The following is a 21,554-nucleotide window of genomic DNA, read 5'->3' as shown; positions in this document are numbered from 1 at the left end:
ACCGTAAGTCATGATAAAAAGGGATGAGGACTCTGCCCAGGGTAAATGCTAGGCAAGCCAGGAGAGACAGCTGCTGCAGGGACTTGGACCGAGCACAGGGCATGTCCGTTATGTTGAGGGCAACACCACAAGGTACCTGGAAAAGCTCTCAGCAGCTACTGAATGAAAAGGAACTTCTGTTTAAAAAGGAAAATTACCAACTACAGAAAGTGAATTCATAAGGTACTAAAACTGGGCCTGATAAGGAACACTGAGAGTTTATTTAAGGTCTCCCAGAGATCACATGCTGAGCCCGGCCGTTGGAGGGTACGCTGTGTCCAGGAAAAACAGCTCCGATGGAAAAATCTGTTACTCATGTTCTCTCCGGGCAGAAAAAGAGGGAACTTTCTTGTGCAGGGCAGACTCTCTTGCTTTCTTAGCCACAAATGGAAAAGCAGAGGTGACAAGCTTGGGGGAGAGAGGCAGGTTCTCCTGTGTGTGTCTCACAGCAACAGGCCAAAGGCACGTGTGGCCTTTCTGGCGATGAACACAAACTATGTAAAATCTAATGCCTTCCTCATGTTTGGAAAAATAAAGACAGAAAGGCCTTTGAAGACCATGTTTGAAGTCCGCTTCACACACGGAAACGGGGACTCAGAGAGTACAAGGAGCACACCTAGCTGGGGGTAAGAAAACAGACTCTGCACCCAGAGCCCCAAGTCCAGGCAGGGCCTTTCCGAGAGGTTGCACAGACATTGTGTAAAGAAAGTGACACGGCCTCTCACTCGGCCTTTTGTCTCACTTCCTGTCTTTCTGCAGAGTCTGAGTTTTTGTTGTGTTTCATTTTTTCCCCTTTCTCTGCCCATTTGCAATCCTCTGAAAAGAAAACAAAACTATTTCCATTTCCTCCTTCTCCTCCAGTTCTTGTGACATAGGAGTCTTCTCCGGTAGCCAGGGTAAAGAAAGACCTGAGGGACACACAGAGTGGCAGACTGGCATCATGCAGTGTGCCGGCGCTGTTCCTCCACTCCCCTTTTAACCTGATCGCTCTTGCCTCATTTGTAGTCTCACCTCCTTTCTGCCCTCTGGGTCATTTCTGAACAAAATCTAAGACAAACTTTCATTTTTAAATGTTTCAACATAAAAAAAAAATGGCATTTTAAAGCATAAACCCATACAATTAAAAGGAAAATAAAAATTCCTCAATATCTTTAAATATCTAATTACAATTCAGATTTCTTTTCTTTTCTTTTCTTTTCTTTCTTTCTTGAGTCAAGGTCTCATTAAGTAGTAGAGCTGGGCTTCAAATTCATGATCCTCCTGTCTCAGCCTCCAGAGTGCTGTGATTGTACACACATATGACCACATCCAATTCTCCCTCTCCCTTTGCCTATGAATCAGGGTCTCTCTCTATGTATCCCTGGCTGTTCTGGAACTGTCCATGCAGAACATGCTAGCTTTGAACTCACAGAGATCTGCCTGCCTTTGCCTACACAATGTGCTGGGACTAAAGGTGTATACTACTATGTTTGGCCTCATTTCCCCCCCAACTTTGTTGGAAACAAGATCTAACCCTAGGTGCCATATTTAGGCACTGGGTCACATGTCTCTTGTATTTTGGCTAACCTATACCACCCTCCATTGTTATTTACTTGATTGAGAGGTGGAGCTGTTTCCCCCATCAATTCTCTGATCGCCCAGGCTTGCTGACTGCATTTCCAAGGTATCAGTTAAGATACTTTTAAGTGGTTCCGGAAAGGCCTCTGCTTCTGGCTGGATCTTTTGATCAAATCTCTCTTCTAGATCCTGTAGCCTGTGTGTTCCTGTGTTGTAAGGACAGTGGTTCTGCTATGGTAAAAAAAAATCAGTGTTCATTGCCAAGGTTATTTATTTAACCAAGGACTGCAACATGACAACTTTCTAATTCTGCCAGCCCTAGTCCCTAGAATACCTTGGTGTGGACAGATTTTTCCCTCATCTACAAACGAATGACGCTCTGTTTAATGTCGCTGAATAACCCCAGGAAAGACAAGCTTTGTGTTTTACCTTTCTTTACCGTTCCTTCAGATACTGAAATATACAACCCCCCTTTCTGACTCAGGATCTCATTAAGCAGCAGCAAGCTGGCGTTGACTGCTGTGACATGCGTCACCACTTTCAGTGCTATGCAGCTGGGGACAGGAGGATTGCCGGGGCTGACTATAAACTTGGCAAGAGACTCTGTTTCAAGAAAATAAGGTAGAAACTGATAGAGCAGGGATACCCGACATCCTCCTCTGCCCTCTGTGCATCTGTATGTACATGTGCCTGTGTATCTCACACACACACACACACACACACACACACACACACATGCCCGTGCACACACACACACACAAACAAATTAGAGTTTATTTATAGCCAACACATTCACACATACATGCCCCACGTATTAAATCCATTGAACACAAGCTAGAGAACACTTCTAGGAATTACCTCTGACAATTTTATAGACTCTATTTCAGATTTATACCGGTATAAAGCTTTTTCTTCTTTCTAGAATCTGATATAAATCGAATCAGAGATGCGTTCTTTTAAGCATAGCTTCACACACTGATCAAAGTTTATGTGTGTGTGTGTGTGCACATGTGTGTGCATACATGCGTATGCGTGCACTCAGATATACATACATATGTTTAATTTTCTTCAATAAACATGCAAGAACTAAGCAAACAGATTATAGAAGGACAATGTACCTTTAATTTTTTGTGAAATGCCAAACAGTCCCCAATGCCAGCTGTCTTATCTATCATTTTCTTCTTATACCAGAAAATAAAGGACTGCCTAGCTGTCCCTATTGTCACTAGAACTTAGTATTACAGGTCTTCTCCTCCTCCTCCATCTCTTCCTCCTTTTTTAAAAAAGATTTATTTATTATGTATACAGTATACACCAAGTCACATTATAGATGGTTGTGAGCCACCATGTGGTTGCTGGGAATTGAACTCAGGGCCCCTGGAAGAGCAGGCAGTGCTCCTAACCACGGAGCCATCTCTCCAGCCCCCAGCTCCTTCTTTTTGGCAGTTTTCCAAGAAGGGTCTTACTGTATAGCTCTGGATGGCTTGGAACAAACTGTAGCCCAGGCTGCCCTCAAACTCAAACTTGTGATCCTCCTGTTTCAGCTTTCCTTTCAGGGCTGGGATCACATGCCTGCTACTCCACTCTTAGCTAGGTGCTCTTTTAAAATAATTATTGTTTCTCTCTCTCCCTCTCCTTCTCTCTCTGTGTCTCTGTCTGTCTGTCTCTGTGTCTCTGTCTGTCTGTCTCTATCTCTCTCTCCCTCCCTCCCTCCTTCCCTCCCTCTCTCCCTCCCCCTCTTCTTCCCTCTTTGTGTGTAAGAGTGTGATGTGTATACATATGCGTGTGTAAGTGTGTGTATAGAGTTCAGAGGACAATCTGCAGGAGTCACCACATGGCCTCTGGGGATTGAACTCTCATGGCTAGGCCTGTGCAGCAAGCACCTTTATCAACTGAACCATCTCACCTAACCCTGGGTGTTCTTAAAATAGTCATATCAGACAGTGGAGCAGCAGAGACCACACTACTGAGCGATTTGTTTTCAAGAATACAGATTTAAATGTTAACTAAAGATCAGGAGGAACAAACAGGTAGTGCTTTAATGCACACTAGACCCTGCCTAAATTTCTACCCTGAAGGATCATCTGGTATAAATCTCATAACACCTTTAAGGTTGGAACTACGACATGTGAGAAACTGAGGCACAAAGATGATTTTGTTTGCTTGTTTGTTTGTTTGTTTGTTTTTTGAGACAGGGTTTCTCTGTGTAGCCCTGGCTGTCCTGTAACTTGTTCTGTAGACCAGGCTGGCCTCGAACTCAGGGATCTGCTGGCCTCTGCCTCCTGAGTGCCGGGATTAAAGGTGTGCTTCACCACACTTAATGAGGTTTTTAATTTACATGACAGTCACACAGCTAAGATCTGAGCCTTCCCAGGGCTTCACATCCAGGTTCCCCTTGGCCAGGCTCTTCTGCCTCAGAATCCCCTTCCTCTCTTTAACATTTAACCACAAGGTACCAATGGGCATCAATGAAAGTGCTCTGGATGCTTTCATATACAGGCCCTTGATGTTGCCAGTTTTCCTCCTACTTAAAGACACCTTCCTTTGAGCTTCAACGTTTTCCTTCTATTGGCACTTCCCCAGTTTTTGATCTCTTTTCCCGGGAGGTTCCTATTTGGAGCTTCTTTTATTCTTGATGTTGTTGCATGACTCTTTTCTAAGTCCCAATCTCCAGTGGATATTATGTCAAAAAGGGTTTCTGTAGTAACAATTGGGACCAAATGGAAAGTGCCTGTGGTAGTTTATATTGATGGTGAATTTGACTCTGAGGAGACAAACCTCCGAGAGATTATCTCGAATAGATTAACTCAGGTGGGAAGAGTCACCCTAAATGCGGGTCTCAGACTCGAGAACGAGGGGCGTGAGCTGAACACCATCATCACTCACTGCGCTGCAACCAGCCTTCTCACACGCCTGTCACCATCACTTCCCACCAGGAAGTGCTCCCTCACACCATAAACCCTTTCCCCATCAAGTCTCTCCTAACACAGTTGCTTGACTACTAGAGGTCTTTTATATCAGCGTCCAGGGCTAAGACAGTTTCACGGTTAGCGAGTGCTACTATTAGCAATATCCCGAAGGCCCAAGGTCCTTCCGTTTTTCTACTTAGCACGTATCCTGCAAGTTGACATTCATTTTTGTTTTTGTTTTGTTTTGGTTTTTTGGTACAGGGTTTCTCTGTGTAGGCATGGCGGTCCTGGATTCACTTTGTAGACCAAACTGGCCTGGGATGCCTGCCTCTGCCTCCTGAGGGCTGGGACTAAAGGCATGTGCTACCATGCCTGGCTGAGCAAGTTGAAATTTAATTGCAACATGGCTGCCACTTTTCCAGGTATGGGATCTCCACTCCATGCTACCCTTTTTGATGAGTATAGAGTTTCTCGTTGCCCGCCTTAGGCCATAAGTTTAGTCTGATTCTATTGCTATCAGAGCAGTACAGGCACTAGAATCAGTTTCTGTCACAGCATCTCAAGTTCCTGGGTCCTCTGAGCCACACCCATCCCTGAGTACCCCGCCCATGTTCCAGGGCCATAGAAATGCTCCCGTCTTCTGTGAACTCTAAGACCTGAAACAGTTGAGAGACCCTAGCTCAGAGGCCAACGAGGATTTCCCCGGGGAAGCCTGGGAGGTGCCATGCCAGACCCATAAGGTGATGGTGGAAGAAGTGGCTCTCAGAAGTGGGCTTGGAGGATGAACATGAAAGGAGAGAATGTCTAGGGACCTGAAGAGGCCATGATGACATCATGCCATGGTACCCAACTGTCGTGCATATACCTGCTCCACCTCCTACACCTCGGGCTCTAATTCCAAAACTCTTATCACCACTGTGTGCCCCAGAGAGATAACTCATTAGGGGCAAAGATTTATTTTTGCTCACAGTTTCACAGGGGAAGGTTCAGTACCCATGGTAGCAGGAGCATGTGATATTCCTTACATGGTAACCAGAATGGAAGATGGGTATAACTCTTAAGGTCTGACCCCATCAACTACCACCTGCCAGCTAGGCCCTGGATCTCAAAGGTTCCACAGCATCCCAATTTAGTGCAACTGATGGGAGAACAAGTGCTCAAATAAAACCAAACAAGTCTCTGGGTGACAGCTCAAATCGAAGCTTCTATTTCAAATTAGGGGTTTGGAAGCATATAACCATCAGGCTAACTAGGTCCTGGGGGTGGAGGGTCAACCGGGCTTCTTGGCAGCAAGAATAGAGGACACACGCTAGACCTGTCTTTCTGCCATTTGCCTCATGGACACTATCAGAAGGGCAGCTAGGAAGAATGACAAAGCTTTTTGGGGATGGATTTCCTGCAGCAATGCCAGTTGCCCCCTCTGAGATAGTCTAACCCTGGTCGAAAACAACACACAAATACAAGTGTAGGTCACTCTCTCTACCCCATCCTCAGGATGTCATCTATGAAACCACTTGATAGGAGCCTGGTAGCTTCACTACCCCTCAAGTGATCGGATCTGCTGTCTCAGAGAAACGGGGGCAGTTCCACAGTTGCTGGTGGCTAAGCACACTCCCTGAGACAACTTAGGCTAAATCACATATCATATTTAATTTAATAACCATGGATTTAAAGAGGCTGATATGCAAGGGCCTGGGGCATTAAGATGTAAAGGAGAAGAGACACAGTGCTGAATCTCTCCCTGCCCATACCTTCTCCCTTGTTTACACTAGCAAATAAGTAAAGGCTTTGGTGACTTCTTTCAGGCTTATCTAAGTGAAATTTAGCACATTTACAGCTGGGATATGACCCAATTGTTAAAAATCTACTAAGCAGTAAATGGGTAGGGCAAAGTATGAAGTCATACAACACAGTGACTCAAAGAAACAACTATGGTTGGCTCTTCATGGATCGTAAGATACATGTGCATGGCGGAGGAGCAGTGTGGGGTATCAGTATACATGTGGACTTGAACCAGCACCTGCTTTAATGGCACTCGACTTGACAAACATTGTCTAAGAGCCCAAAACTCACTCTCAGGTTTTGCTCTGAGAACATATACAAACCAACACATACCATGATAAAATGCAGAATATGCTTCCCCGGATGCTGTTGGGGAAGATCAGTTGCCACTGTCCCAAGAATCAGGCTCTTAAGGAAGTCATGGCACTAATAAACACCTTAACTGGCAACAGTATTTTTGAGATGTTGCATAGCTGCCTATTGGAAAAGCACTGGCTCCCACAAGATGTGTCAATATTGCTTAAAGGAAACACATATTGCTCATCTCATTGAAAGTTCTATTAGAGCAGATCAATGTCATTCAATTCCTGCGTGTAATGAGGAAGCTGCTGTTGTTCAGGAACGCATCGTGGGGCCCCATGGTGCTTCCTCTCTTTATGCAGGTCCCTCAGGCCGGTGACTGCCTAGATACAGACAAGGGTTGGCTAAAGAGTGACAGCCATAGTAGTTGGCTTTTTGCCTTTGTACCTGAAATTCGGTTACCTCTATGTTCTAGAGTCACAGACAAGTGGATCAGCCAAGCGTTCAGGAGGTTCAGTGCCCCATAAACTCTCTGCTCTTATATTCCCCAATCCACCACCGCAAGCAGTGGCTATGGATGACACTCACTAAATTTTAATCTACTGAACTTCTGTAAACGCCATGGGCATTTCCTAAGGGATATCCCTGCAGTGAAGTCTGACCATTGGTGGTGCCACTTCAGTCACGCCACGAGCTTAGGCGTGACGCTGACTAGGGATAAGAAGGTGCACTTATGCTTAGAGAAGGCATCAGTGCACGTTTTACTCCCTGGAAAGTCTCAAGACAGTCACACACATACCTGTAAATGGTGGCTGAGCTTGACTATTGGCTTGACTGCATGGTGCGGAGCCTAGGAGATTGGTGAGGTATACCCAAGTGGGTATGCATGGGCATTTCCCTAATTGTAGGTGGCATCATGCCAAATCCTAGGGGCCCAGGGTAAAAACAAAAGGAAAATAGGAAAACCCCAGCTGTCATAGGCATGCTCTCTGTTTCCTGATTGCCAAGAAGCAAGCTGTTCTGCTCCATCAGCCATTCCTGCCGTAATAGACTTGCAGCAGTGAGCCAATATAAACCCTAGCTCCCGTCAGTTGTATATTGAGGGCACTGGGTTGTAGTGACAATCAAATTAACACAGCTACACATGCACACATACACACATGCACACATGCACACATGCACTTATATGCACACATGTACAAGTACTTATTTCACATACATGCAGGTGATAGACAGACATAACTTATCTATTTATACATTTAAATATCTATTGTCGGAGAGTAAAACAATACAAATATAAAAGGAAAGAGAAAAAGAAGACAACAATTAAATATGATTTATTTGAAATATACAATACCCATGTTAAAGTATGGCAAACTTGAGCCAGGTGTGGTGTCACATGCCTTTAGTCCCAGCACTCAAGAGGCAAAGGTAGGTAGATTGTTGTGAGTTCGAGGCCAGCCTGGTCTACAAAGTGAGTATAGGATAGCCAAGGATACACAGAGAAACCCTTTATCAAAAAACCAAAAAAAAAAAAAAAAGTATGTCAAACCTTTGCTATTATTTACAGCCTACCATAGCATATGATCTTGAAAATAATTACAGTGTTGGCACGGAATAAGAGACAAAGGACGCTGTCCAGACTTCAGAAATTGCCTCTCAAAAACTGGCTTCTGAAGTTTATTAAAGGAAAATGCATTCACTTAAAAATATTTCAAAAAAGAATTTAACAGCCACATCTTATGAGCTTGGCTGGACCTATGTTTGACATCAATGCCTTGAAAGTTTAATATATACAAACCCTACAGACGAAAGAGCCCATGAATATCACAGGAGCTCGAGGTTAGGAGTCTGTATAGCACTGGTATTGGCTTATTTATTAAAAATAAGTTATTCCTCTCTTTAGTAAATACTAGCAAAATACCTAACAACTCATTTATTCCTGAGATGATGACTCTGCTATTATTTGAGGTTGATGATTTAACAATAACTTCTCTGGGTGGAGTCTCGTTATATTGTCTGTGCTCGCAGGATTGGAAAACCCCTGCACACAGCCAAGAGTTAAGCAAAGCAAGTTTCTAATTAAACACTAATAAAGACCAGAGGAGAGAGAAAGGGAGGGAGGGAGGGAGGGAGGGAGGGAGGGAGAAAGAGAGAGAGAGAGAGAGAGAGAGAGAGAGAGAGAGAGAGAGAGAGAGAAGACTGAGACACTGAGAGAGACAGAGACAGAGAGGGAGAGAGGAGATTTAGTTTTGCTTTTACTCCTAAGAACCAAGCAAATCAAATAAAAGCAGGCCCTACCACCCTTAACTTTATTGGGTGAGAACAAGAAGAGAAGGGGACGGATAAGCAATGCTTGGGCTAATGGTAAAAGACACCAAGAAAAGAAAGTGAATGGTTGGAGAAAACTCTTAACATCTGTCAGGAAAACCAGGATACCTTCCAGAGCCCAACCACAGGCCCTGGCAGGAAATGGCAATCACTTGGCATGCAGAGCTGGTGAGGGCTGCAGGGCTGTCAGCCTCTGCTCTGGGGTGGGCACAGAGCGTTCTGGCCACGAGTGAGTTTCAAATTGGTCCTTGGGTGTGCCTGCTTTTCTTTCTACTCTGCCCCAGCGCAGTTCTCTCATGAAATGACCATCAGAGAAGCCACACAAGTGTGCTCTATAGCACCTTCACTGACTCATCATTTTCAGTGATGAAGAAGCTTAGCCACACATGCAAATATCAATTCACAAGGCATTCTTCCAAGCTGAGCCTCCCAGAATACAAATAGCATCCCCCTGGACAGAGTTGCAGGAACGTTGCATCCTATCATGTGCTGGTACTGGCCATCACAAATGGTCTCCTACCTACTCCATCCCAGAGCCTCGAATATGTACAGCAAGCACACCTACATGCTCATCCGACAAGAAGTACCTCTGGCACTCAGACCAGGTGCCAGGCACTGTTCCAGAGGATACCACGATGAAGTCCCTGCCTACCTCCCACCAGTGTCTGGCTTGGAAGGTACAAATGAGCAAATAAAAAAAAATTAGTGAGTTATAGAGAAAAATACAGTGGGTAAGGGAATGACCATGGATTGCATTCTGGGTAGGTGAGTTCTGAAAATAGACCTGCAGGAAACAAAGGCAAAAGAACATTATGCACTGCTAGGTGTGGGGGGGGGGGTCTGCGTTGTAGGAAAAAAGCACTATAGGGGGCAAAGGCTTGGAGGTTGTGTTGGGGGACAGCAAGATGGTATCAGTGAGGGGCAAAGGGCACAGTGCGAAGACGGGTGTGTTGGCTGGGCCTTGGGTGGAGTTAAAAAAGAGCCTCATGGAGGTACACAAGTCCTTGCAGGGATAGTAAAGGCAACTATTGCTTAGTGTCCCAACGTGGCTGGGGACAATGGCTGGGCAGGACAGTGGCTTGTCCTGACTGACTTTGAGATGGGCTGTAGGGAAAGATGATGGGAAGGGAGACTCATCAGGAAGGTGCTGTGTGGTCCAGCTAAGATCAGGAGGGGAGGCTGGCCCAGAGCAGCAGCAATGAAGCTGGAGAGAATTGATGTTCAGTGTGAAGGTGGAGCTGACTGGACGTGTGGTGGGACTGTGGAGGACCAATTTCTACCGGGCACCTAGAAAGATGTCATCTTCCACCGGAAATAGGTTTAGGGGAAGAGACCAGGCAAGTTGCAAGTTTAAGATGCAGAACAGTGAAGGAGTGCAGGCAGCTCAGAATACATCAGAAGAGAATCTAGGGTTCTTTGGAGTGGGGGAAAAAATAGAGTTTATACTCCTTTTAGAGGTAAAAGAAAACAATGATACCTCTGTAAGGAACAACCAACTAGAAAGCAAGCTGAGCCATCTCATCAACTTCCTACCACACTGGGTGAAAATTCCAGAGCAGCAGGGAGCCAACTGTCTCCTTGCTCCTTTATGTGGGCTCCAAAGATCAAGCTCAGGTCACTAGGCTTACACGGCAAGTGCTTCTGCACTGAGCCATCTTGCTAGTCCTGCTTTTAATTAAAGGTCCTGTTCTCACTTAGACAATGAATATTTTTATTGCACTTCACGAGACAAACTAATTTCTGTAAAAATTAGTTGATGGCTACTACCCAAGGGCAGTGTGGTATCTGGGGCTCCTGAGCGGACAAAACAAAAACAAAAACAAAAACAAAAAACTCAAGGTTAATAACAGAGACAGTTTACCCAATGGTCACAAATGGGAATCTAGGGTTCATAGTCCTTTGGAGTGGGGTTCAGGATTGGGAAAAAACAGAGTTTAATAGCCCTGTTTAGATAAAATAAAACAATTACTTGTAAGCATGTTAGCCTTCCTTGAATAAAACAGGGCAATAACATGTCCCGCACATAGTTAATTAGCCCCTTTCTAGGGCTTATAAAGACTGTAATTTCACTTGGGGTAACGGGAGAAAGGGGGACAAGGCTTCTATATATCTTAGAAGCTCTACAGGTTATACTATATATAAATATTGAGTCATGAGTATCTGAAGACAAGTATTCAACATGCATCCATCCGTGTGTCCATCCATCCATCCATTTATCTATCCACCGTCATCTATTCATTGTCCCCTATCAGTTTACAACCACCCATTCATCCTTCTGTCCTCCATCTACTACCTATCTGTCCATCCACAAAAAAAGTAACAATGTTTTTAAATTAGCCATACATTACATTTTTACAATAATCCAAGGAAGCCAGCTCTTCCAGGGAGAAGGACCATCACTGCCCACATTTACAGCAGAGAAAGATTGCTCTTCAGACACCTTAGCATGGCTAGCAAAAACTCTGCGTGCATGTGTGTATCTAATGTGTAAAGGCCAGAGGACAGCCTCACTGGTGTACAACTCACCAGCGCCTAGAACGGCTTGCCAGTGAGGGATGGCTTCCTTGTCCCGGCAATCTACTTATCTACTTGTCTCTACCTTCACAGTGCTGGGATTACAAAGCACACGCCACCACACCCAAGCTTTTTAATAAAATCATGGGTTCTGGGACTGAACCCAGTTTTTTGAGCTTTCAAGGAAGCACTTCACTGACTGGTCCATCTTCCCAACCCCAAAATTTAGATTCTTGAAGTCAAAGTCTCAAAGATAATAATTTCCAAGCTTTTCTTCCAGTTCGTGCTGAATGGACGAGACTAATGGATCGAATTAGACTAATCAGGTCATGATAGGTCATTTACCTTTCAATAGCTGAAGAAGTGAGTTGGTGACCAGAGGCCTTAGGCTGAGTCATCTAGAGCATCATCACCTACTGGCCAATACAGTCATAAAACGAGTGACATGGCCACTTCACGTCATCATGATGAGTCAGACAAGGTACATAACACAGTAAGGTAGGAATATCCAGTGATAAACCTGTTCCACTCATATCATGGAGAAGCTCCTGCTTGTGCCATGACGAAACAAGCATACTAACTTGTACTGTAGTTCTTTAGAACACTGAAAAACTGGGAAGGATGCAAAGTCCCTTAACAAGGGATGGGTATATTCATCAATGGCGAACAGGGCTAGTGGAACTTAGATATGCATCCCAAAACAGGTTGAAAGAAAAATACAGGAGAAGAATAATGCTCACACACGAAGGGTGACAGAGATATGACATAGTAGAAATAGTATATATCATTTATGATAAAAAAAACAGATGGGACACAATAATTTTCTTTTAAAAATTGTCAATATCTAGGTAAGACTTTTTATGGAGGTAGTTTCTCATTATGTAGCCCAATGGCCTTCAACTCATTGTGATTTTCCTGCCTTTGACTCCTAAATGCTGGGATTACAGACATAAGTTTTCTCTTCACTGGGAATCAAACCCAGGACGCTGCAAATGTTGAACTTTCTCACTGTGGCACCCCCAAGGCAAGACTATATCTAGGAAAAGAGGGAAGTGCACAAAAAGTTTCAGCTGACTCTGTGTAATTTTATTACACCATAAAAATGTTTGAGGCAAACTGGAAAAATATCAATAATCTGCCTGAAAACAGAGTTGCAAGCATCCAATATGATTTTTGTATTTTTAATACAATTTTTCTTTTCTTCTTCCCCCTTTTTTGGTCAGGAAGTTTTTACGTAGCCCATGCTACTTAAAAAAAAAAAAAAGACAACTCATGATTCCCCTGCCTCAGCCTCCCAAGTGCTCAGACTCCAGGTGTGTGCAACCACCTGGCTACTAAAGAATGTTTTTTTTCTGACTCATGCAAAGTGCAAAGGGTAGGCCTAGCACACGCAGCTCAATACCCAGCAGTATAGACAAGTTCAGATGGCAAGATTCAATAAAGGGAAAAACAGTTCTTAAACAAACAAACAAACAAAAAACAACTCTACCCAAACACAAAATTCACCTGAGTAAAAATGATTGGGGCATTAGGAGGAAATGAGACTGGAAAACCCCCATATTTACCTGCTTCCCTCACAGCAGGGTTTCCTTCCAGATGAATACATGTACATATGCATACACAATGCCTAGGAAAAGGCACAGAAGCCTTCACTCTTTTTTTTTTCCACAAAAGTTTAATTTTTGCCTTTCCCCCCCCCCCACGCTGTAAGTCATATGGTCTTGCTTATATAATTTAGAACAACAGACCTTATTCCTTACTTGAGGCATGCAAGCTCTTTCACAACAACCAGTCAGGACACCAAAATATAACGTTCAGAATAAACCTAGGCAGGAGGCGAAGGAGAACTTTTTTTTATACTGTGAGATGGAAAAAGAAAAAACAAACACTGGCCTGAAATGGTAGGAGAGTCCGTTCTTAACCTCATGTTTGCCGAGCTGTGTGGCAGAAGCTCACACATGAATACAAAAGACCGTGAGACTAAACTTTTTGACCTTCAGCGCATGACTTTTCGAGAAACGGATTTATGTAATGTAAGGAGGCCAAAAAATAAAGGTCATCCTGCCTTTCTTTGCTTTTCAGGGTGAGGATAAGTGAACACCTTAGTTTCCCTGCTGCTAGTTGGCAGTTAGTAACTATTATTTGATTCCATGGCTACCTAATCACTTCAGCAGAGGGTAGGTAGATGTCAAGTGGCCACTCCGAAGGTTGTACAATGTTTTTTTAAAAAAACACTTTAACCCCTTTTATTTTATGTTCCTTGGTGTTTTGCCTGCATGTATGTGTGTGTATGTGTGTCTTGGGGGGTGTCAGATCCCCTGGAACTGGAGTAACAGACAGTTGGGAGCTGCCATGGGGGTGCTGGGAATTGAACCCCGAGTCCTCTGGAAGAGCAGCGAGTACTCTTAACTGCTGAGCCATCTCTCCAGCCCCAGTTGTGCAATTCTTACTGGCTGAATTCTCCATCCTCCTGTTCATGTGGTCCTCACCCTCCGCGCCCTTCCTGCTGGCCCTGATTTAGTTCCGGCCTGGGCCCAGCACCTGCTGGGAGGAATTTGTAGCCAATGCTATGATGTATTGCCAGAACGATCCTCCTCAGCTGCTGGGAGCGCTATGAACTGACAGCTTTCAGCTCCCTCTGGGAATTGCCCTTCCTTTAAAGAGAACCGCCTCCTTCAAGGTCAGCCTAGCTTTCAAGGGCCACCCTGGGGCTAGATAGGAAAGCCGGTGCTCTGATCCAGCTAGGGAGAACTAGCGCTTCAGAGTGACCGGTGAAGTCAGCCGTGCCTTCACTGATCGTAATTGTAACTAAACTTCTCTCTTTGCCTAACTCTGCCCTCCTCCTAGTCTCTTATACAATCCTCCCAGGTCTGCTGATCACCTTCCCAGTTATTAACCCCAGTGCAGTCTGATTGCTAAGCAACACAATCTGCACCAGCATTTACGCTGTTTCCTGGCTCCTGGATATCGTGAGTTGGGTCTGTTATGGACTGGTTCTCACCAGTGAGCTGTAAGAAGGCCATAGACTTGGAGGCCATGTACTTAATTGCCAAACCTTAAAGACCACTTCACTTTTCATCCTAGTAACTGTGAACATTCTCTACAAGCCGGAAAGATGGCAATGAACTGTGCTCGCCACCACATGACTGCCTAGATATGATGGGGAAGTCCAAATCTCCACTTCTCTATAATCCTGGGGCAGTTTGTTGTCACTGCCACTTGTGTGCAGAGCCCACAGAGGTCAGAAGAGGACATCGGATCCTCTGGAACAGTTACAAGCCATCACGTGGGTGTGGGTGCTGGGACTTGAACTCACTCTGTTCTGAGCGATACACCAATATCGCCATCACTGTCTTCTTCACTCTCTTCCCCCCTGGCCGTCACTATGCTACCCTCTGCAATCCACTGGCCTCACTGCTGCCAGCGCGAGTTCTAAGTCAGTATGCCCCTCTCCTAAAGATCATGTGAGGGTAGGTGTTGCTCCATCATAATTGCTCTGTCACTCTCTCTGCTCGTCAATCTTTGAAGAAATAAATCCCTTTTTACAATCACCTGTGCTTCTGTTCTCTTCACCTACAGAATTCCACTTTTCCTTCAAAGACCAGCAAAGGAGTTACATCCTCCATGAAGCCCCCTGCTGCCTGCCTTTATATTACTCTTGTCTGGTATAGATGTTCTCTGAGCATCACCTGAAAGTCGGCCCTTTTCCTAGAGGGCTATTTTCTTAACATTCTCCCCTACTTAACGTGAAGTTTATCAAGGGCAGGGGAAAATGCCTGGTTGCTAAATTTTGGTTCAGTAACTGGTAACATAGTGAGCAGTTGTTAATTATTTTGGGAATGTACGAACAGGCAAATTAATGAATCACTAGAAATATCAGTCATTATTTTGTAAAACCAAGAACTGAGTAAAAGTAAGCTGCGCACTTATCTTCAACATTTCTTAATTAAGCCCTTATTTATTTATTTATTTATTTATTTATTTATTTATTTGCACTGGCAGGAGTTACACATTTCGGGGTTGGGGGAGTGCTTGTGGAAGGGTCTGGGCAGAGCAGGATTTAGTATCTTCTATTGCTTTTCCTTATTTCCTTGAGACAAGATCTTTTGCTGACTCAAAGCTTACCATTTTGGTAGGTAGTCTACCTGACCAGCAAGCTGTGACTTCCAACGCTGGCCTTACAAATACGTGCTGCTAAGCTTAGCTTTCTGAGCGAGTCCTGAGGATTCAAACTCAGGTCCTCAGGCTTACCCCCTTAGGGTTTTTGATGAGAAAATCAAAGTATGTTTTTCTGTGATAGAACTGGTGGCCCTTTCTTCATTTAACTCTTACCTCATCCTGCTTTAAAATTTTTTGTTTCTTCTCCAGAGATTGGCAAATCTTTTCTGCAAAGGGGAAGATGGTATTTTGCCTCTAGATTTATATCAATCATTCAAATCTAAGTCGCCGAGCCACATGTAGCCATCCCACCCAGGGGATATCAAAGCTGCCATAGCCATGTGACAATAAAACTTTATTTATAAAAGCAGGAGGCAGACTAGTTTCCAGAGTGTAAGGGTCAGAACAAGCAAAGTACATGCGCTTTGAAATAACAGAGATCACCAAATGCTTGGTGCAGAATTGTTTTCGGAGAGCCAGGGTGGCTTTTCCAATCAAGGTAGGGAGACACAAAACTCAAGTGTTACCAGTCTGTGGATCATCACAGAGAAAGGTGAGCTCAAAAACCTCACAACAAGATCCCCATGGCTTCCTAGATTTATGTATGGGGTTAAAAGAGAATGGCAGAACACTTCAAATAATCCACTCTAACCCGTACATGATACCAAAGGAATTCCTGCCTTCTTTCTTCCTTTCTTTCTTTCTTTTTCTTTTTCTTTTTCTAAAGATTTTTAAAAACATTTTATTTAACTTTGATTTATGTGAATTGGTGTGAGGACGTCAGATCTTGGAGTTACAGACAATTGTGAGCTGCTATGTGGGTGCTGGGAATTTAACCTGGGTCCTCTGAAAGAGCAGGCAGTGCTCTTAACCACTGAGCCATCTCTCCAGCCCCTCTAAAGATTTTTTTTATTCAGTGTATGAGTGCACTATCTGCATGTACACCCGTATGCCAGAAGAGGGCATCAGATCCCATTATAGATGGTTGTGTGCTACCATGTGGTTGCTGAGAATTGAACTCAGGACCTCTAGAAGAGCAGGACGTACTCTTAACCACTGAATCATCTCTCCATCCCTCTGCCTTCTTTCTTAATGAACGTTTACCCACTGAAGATGGAAACTTAATTTCCACACAACTTGTCTCAGGTATAAGGCCAATATCAACACTGTCAGCGACCTTTAAACACAGACATCCTGAGCTCAATGTTAAGGGCTTTACAGAACCAAGAGCTAGCCTTTATTAAGCATTTCCTTATACCTATGAGATATCAGATGTTTTATGAATATATCACATGAGTTTCGCAGCCCATCTCATACTGCAGTTACAGTGCTTCCTTGTCACCCAGGAGGATATGAGGTTTGGAGAGGGGACAGAATCTGTACAAGGTCAATTCGAGCCTGCAGACTCACCAAGTTCTTGACCGCTGTTTCTCTTCTTCTGTGCCAGCTGCCTGTCCCAGGGGAGCTGACCCAGCCTCTTCCAGTCACTTAAATACCCTAGATTTTGTTCGAGTTGCCTACCATTGGAGGCAATGAATCCATTCAAGGTTTGTAGGAAATTCTACCTGGGGGACTCTGATGAGGAGAAAATTTAACCCAAACTGAGGGCCTTGTTAGAGCTCGTCCCATTTCACAAAAAGCAAAGCGAGTTGGTGTTCCGTCAACAATATTCTCTCATCGCGTTCTAACTCACAGGACTGAGATGATGAACTGCTATAATGCATCCCATCCAGGGGAGGTGTCACAGGACAGGCAAGCAGCTGAAGAACGAGCATGGAGAATTTTGCCTAAATTAGAGGTGAGCTCTCAAGTCTGGTACCTGATACAAACGCAAGCCTCACCTCATACAGTGGGTCTTTGTCAAACAGTCTTCTCAGAGCCTCACTGCCTGCTTCTTATTTAGTTCCGCGACTACAGCAATGCCTTATGGTAAATATCTGCATTATTCATAGCTTGTTGGCAAATTAAATCACTTGCTGTTCCAACATCCAGAAGTGGAGGAAGTGTTCAATTCCAAAGAAACTATGCCTTCCCAGCATTGCCAGGCAGGCAATAATGTCATTGCCAAATCCTTTATGAATAGGCGAAGGATCGCCTTTCAAGTGTGGTATATGAATAAACAAAACACCCCTGGGGCCTGCCAGCTAGTTCAGGTAATGGATATCTCCTGCCCCACCCTGGTCTCTCTAGAGTGATTCCGCATCGGGTTTCTTCACAAACAAGACTATTGAGACTAGAAGTAAGAAAGTGACACCTTTAAAAAATATTCAACCAGATGATAAGAAAACATGGGTTCAGTAACACACATGACTCTGGTGTGCACCCCGGTTCACACAGCAGCGCAACTGGGCAGGATGGAAAGCACATCCTCCTGCGTGGATTAGAATGCAGAATTCCAAGGTAGCAACACAAGCATTCTCCCCATGAGCCCCAAACATCAGTGCAAACAACTGTGGGAAACAAGCAAATGAACAACTCCCCCCAAAAAAACCTCAAACACTTCAAAAGGTATTTATGTCTTTATCGTTGAACTTACATTGAAGAATAATTCTTTTTATTGAGAGAAGGCTAAATCTCATTATGTGGGAGACTCAGCTGGTTGCATCTGAAGTGTGTGTGTGTGTGTGTGTGTGTGTGTGTGTGTGTGTGTGTTGGGGGGGGTGATGTGTATGCCTAAGGTGAAAGGAGGACTTGAGGTGTCCTGCTCTATCACTCTCTGCCTTATTCCCCTGAAACAGGGTCTCTCATTGGACCTGGAAGTAGAGCTGCAGCCAGCAAGCTCCAGCAATCCTCCTGTTTCAACTACCCAAAGTCGCATGTGGCCACACCTACTTTCTTACATAGGTTCTGGGTGTTTGAACTCAGCTTCCTCATGCCCGTATAACAGTTTGTGTCACCCACTAAGCCACTGCCCCAGCCCATGGTTGCATTTTAATCAAACACTGTACCCTTCCTCACTGTACCCTTCCTCTGTTTGGCAGAGCTTTGGGGGAGGGCCCTGGTCTAATCAATGAAGTCTCATTACTGAGTGGAGTCTGTGAAAGGTGGAGGCCTTGGTCAGAGACAGTGGGTGACCAGGAACATGTCTTTGAAGGTAGCACATTTTCCAAGGCCCCATCTCTGCATCCTGGCTAGCACGAAGTGGGCATCCTTCCCCTCCTGCCATGGCCTTCTACCATGATGGTTTTGCCTTGCCACAGGCCTAAAAGAATGGAACCAGGCAACCATGCTGGACTAAAACAGTGAGCCAAAATAAACTGCCCCTCCCGTAGTTGTTTTTTCCACATATTTGTCAGAGCAGTGGACACTGACTAACCCAGACTAACAGGTGCTCAGTGAGCCCTACCTCATTCCCAGTCTCAGACACAAGCTTGCACCCCAATTGGCAATCTGGTGTTTCTTAACCCCTTGTTCATTATTATCCCCTTAGAGAGTCTTTTATTTTAATGTATGTTTTTGTTTGGCAATCAACTCATTCCTCATTTAAAAAAATAATAAACCATTTATTTATTTATTTGTGTTTGCATGTGGGTGGGTGCGCGCCGGGTATAAGAGTGGAGGTCAGAGGACAGCTTGTGGAAGGCTATTCTCTCTTTCCACTTTGCGGGTTCTGAGGATTGAACTCAGGTTGTCAGACTTGTCGACAAGTTCCTTTACCTGCTGAGCCAGCTCACTGGCTCCCTGTTCTCACTTTTAATGCCATACGTTGTATATTTGCTCATGTATGTATGTATGTATGTATGTATGTATGTATGTATGTGTGATGATTGAGACACTGACGATTGAACCCAATGCCCCACATATGCTAGGCAAGCTTTCTGCCAGTGAGCTGTACCCCAGCCTGAGCAGGAAGCTTTTTTTTTTAAATCCTTCTCCCTGAAATCATTTTACTCCATTTGAGCCATATCATGCCACTGAGAACGCACGATGAGCAATCCTGTTCCCTGTGCCCATTAGTGCATGTTACTGGGATAGTACCTGACATCAGAGTGGCACCTGGCATTGAGGTGGGCAGACCCCACATTAGCAGTCTTGAGGATACATAGGGAGTTTTTGATAGCGGGGTGTAAGAGATTCACTTTCTTTCTGGCTATGTTGACATGTAGGCTTAATGAACTGCTACAGTTATCAGGTGCCAGGAGGAACAAAATCAGATGAGGATAAAGGCAGTAAGTGAACGTAACCAGGTCTGGGGAATGAGCACAGAGTTCTCCCTCCCCCCCATCAAACCACACCTCACATTTATTCCACAAGCAGAACTGTAAGCTGTGTCGCTGTCACTTCTTTTACTCTGTTGCTAGTTTTGAGTTGGGCCTCTTATAACCACAACAAAAACAATTCGTAGATGATGGAACAGATAATATTTACTGGATGCTTTCTAAGCTCTAGGCAGTGTGCTAAATATTCTACATGTCAATTACCTCTTATTAACCTCTTTAATTAGTACTGTTCTATTCTTCACTTTACAGGGGACGAAAGTGAAGCATAGGTAGATTAATTTCCCTATGGTCACACATAATAAGAGCCTGGATTCATGCCTTGTCTATCTCAGCTAGAAATCACTTTCTTTCCTGCTTTTCAGTCTATATAATCTGTAGCACCATTTTATTGCTCAGCATTTGAAAATCTTTTTTTTTTCCTTCCTAAAAATGATCTCTCTAAGCTAGTGGTGGAGCTCAGAGGTACAGCACTCACCTAGAATGGCCAAGGCCCTGGGTTCCATGCCCAGAACTGTCCCAAGCAACCAACCAAAAACTCAAACATCTTAATCAGCAATCAAGCAATTAGGTCTGTGGCTCATCCTGGGATGCTACAGTTCTCCTAGGTTGAAAATGGTCTTTTTTTTTTTTTTAAATAATCTTAGTTCTCCAAAGCACGGGGAACTTTCATGCAGATGTCACAGTTCTTCTCTGCTGATGACACAACAGGTATAAAGCCATCTTTGTCTAGCATGTGCTCTATGACCATGAGGATGAGAGGAAAAGACTCAGTCAACACCTGTTCTGCAGAGAACAAACTATGTAAGCAGCTCACCCTTTCAAATGGCTGCTGTGTAAGATGAACAACTGATGACTGGCGGTGTCCATTTGTAATCTCGGTGTTTGGGAGGCAAAGAGAGCAGATCCCTGGTGCTTGCTGGCCAGCCAGCCTCGCCTATCCAGCAAGCCCCAGGCCAATGACAGGCCTCTCTCAAAACAGAGGTGGGCAGTATTGCTGGGGAGTGACACTCCTGGCCACACATCAGTGTGCTCATGCACCACAGGACTGCGTCATGTGTGTACACATAAAACATTTTCACAATTAAAAAAAAAAAAGGATAACAACTGATTGATCTTCTAGAGTAGCCAAAGACTCGAGGGTTTTTGGACCCTTCATCTCTGAATTGTTCCATAACAGCATTAGCAATAAGCCATAAATCCACTGAATCCACAGAGAGCGGGGTGCAGAGTCTGCTTGGCTACAGTGTTTGTGCTCTCCTTTTAAAAGTTCTTTGCATATTAAAAAGAAGATAGCAGTACATAGTGTGTGTGCGGGTGTGTGGGTGGGCAGAGTGTGTGCTTACTATACAAACCAAATCGAGCAAAGACTTCCCAGGAGAGGAAAGGCCTGAAGGATAGACGCGTCTGGCTCCGAAGAGCCAGGAGTGCAGTTTCCTGTGGCCAGATGGGCTGTAGCCACAGTTCCCTAATGCGCTCAAGCCCCAATGGGTTTCCAGGGCTCTCAGTGTGCCCTGCTGGTCCATTTCGAAATGCATGCAATCACAGACACGATAGGCAAACCAGGAACAGTGAAACCACAGGTTAAAATTTTTTTTTCTATTTTAACAGGGACAGCAAGGGAACATTCATCCCTTAGAACTCTTGTAGGGTGTCCTTGGTTGTCCTTTATTCTATCTGATTAATGGAAGACTATGATTTTTCAAAATCAAAGCTCGGTCATGTTTGGGAAACACTATGGCAGCTA

The 21,554-nt window shown here is 44.4% G+C and overlaps 1 protein-coding gene across 2 annotated transcripts in view; it reads right to left on the bottom strand.

Moving 5' to 3' along the window:
* The window catches only part of FRMD4B (FERM domain containing 4B), a 311,527-nt gene that overhangs the window by 164,871 nt on the left and 125,102 nt on the right, over positions 1-21,554 (bottom strand). The gene's annotated exons all lie outside the window — the stretch shown is intronic.

Source organism: Acomys minous (genome assembly GCF_964271855.1).
Source record: "Acomys minous genome assembly, chromosome: 17".
In the NCBI taxonomy this organism is placed as follows: domain Eukaryota; kingdom Metazoa; phylum Chordata; class Mammalia; order Rodentia; family Muridae; genus Acomys; species Acomys minous.
Note: the sequence above shows the minus strand (reverse complement) of the source record. Positions and strands in the feature narration are given on the sequence as shown.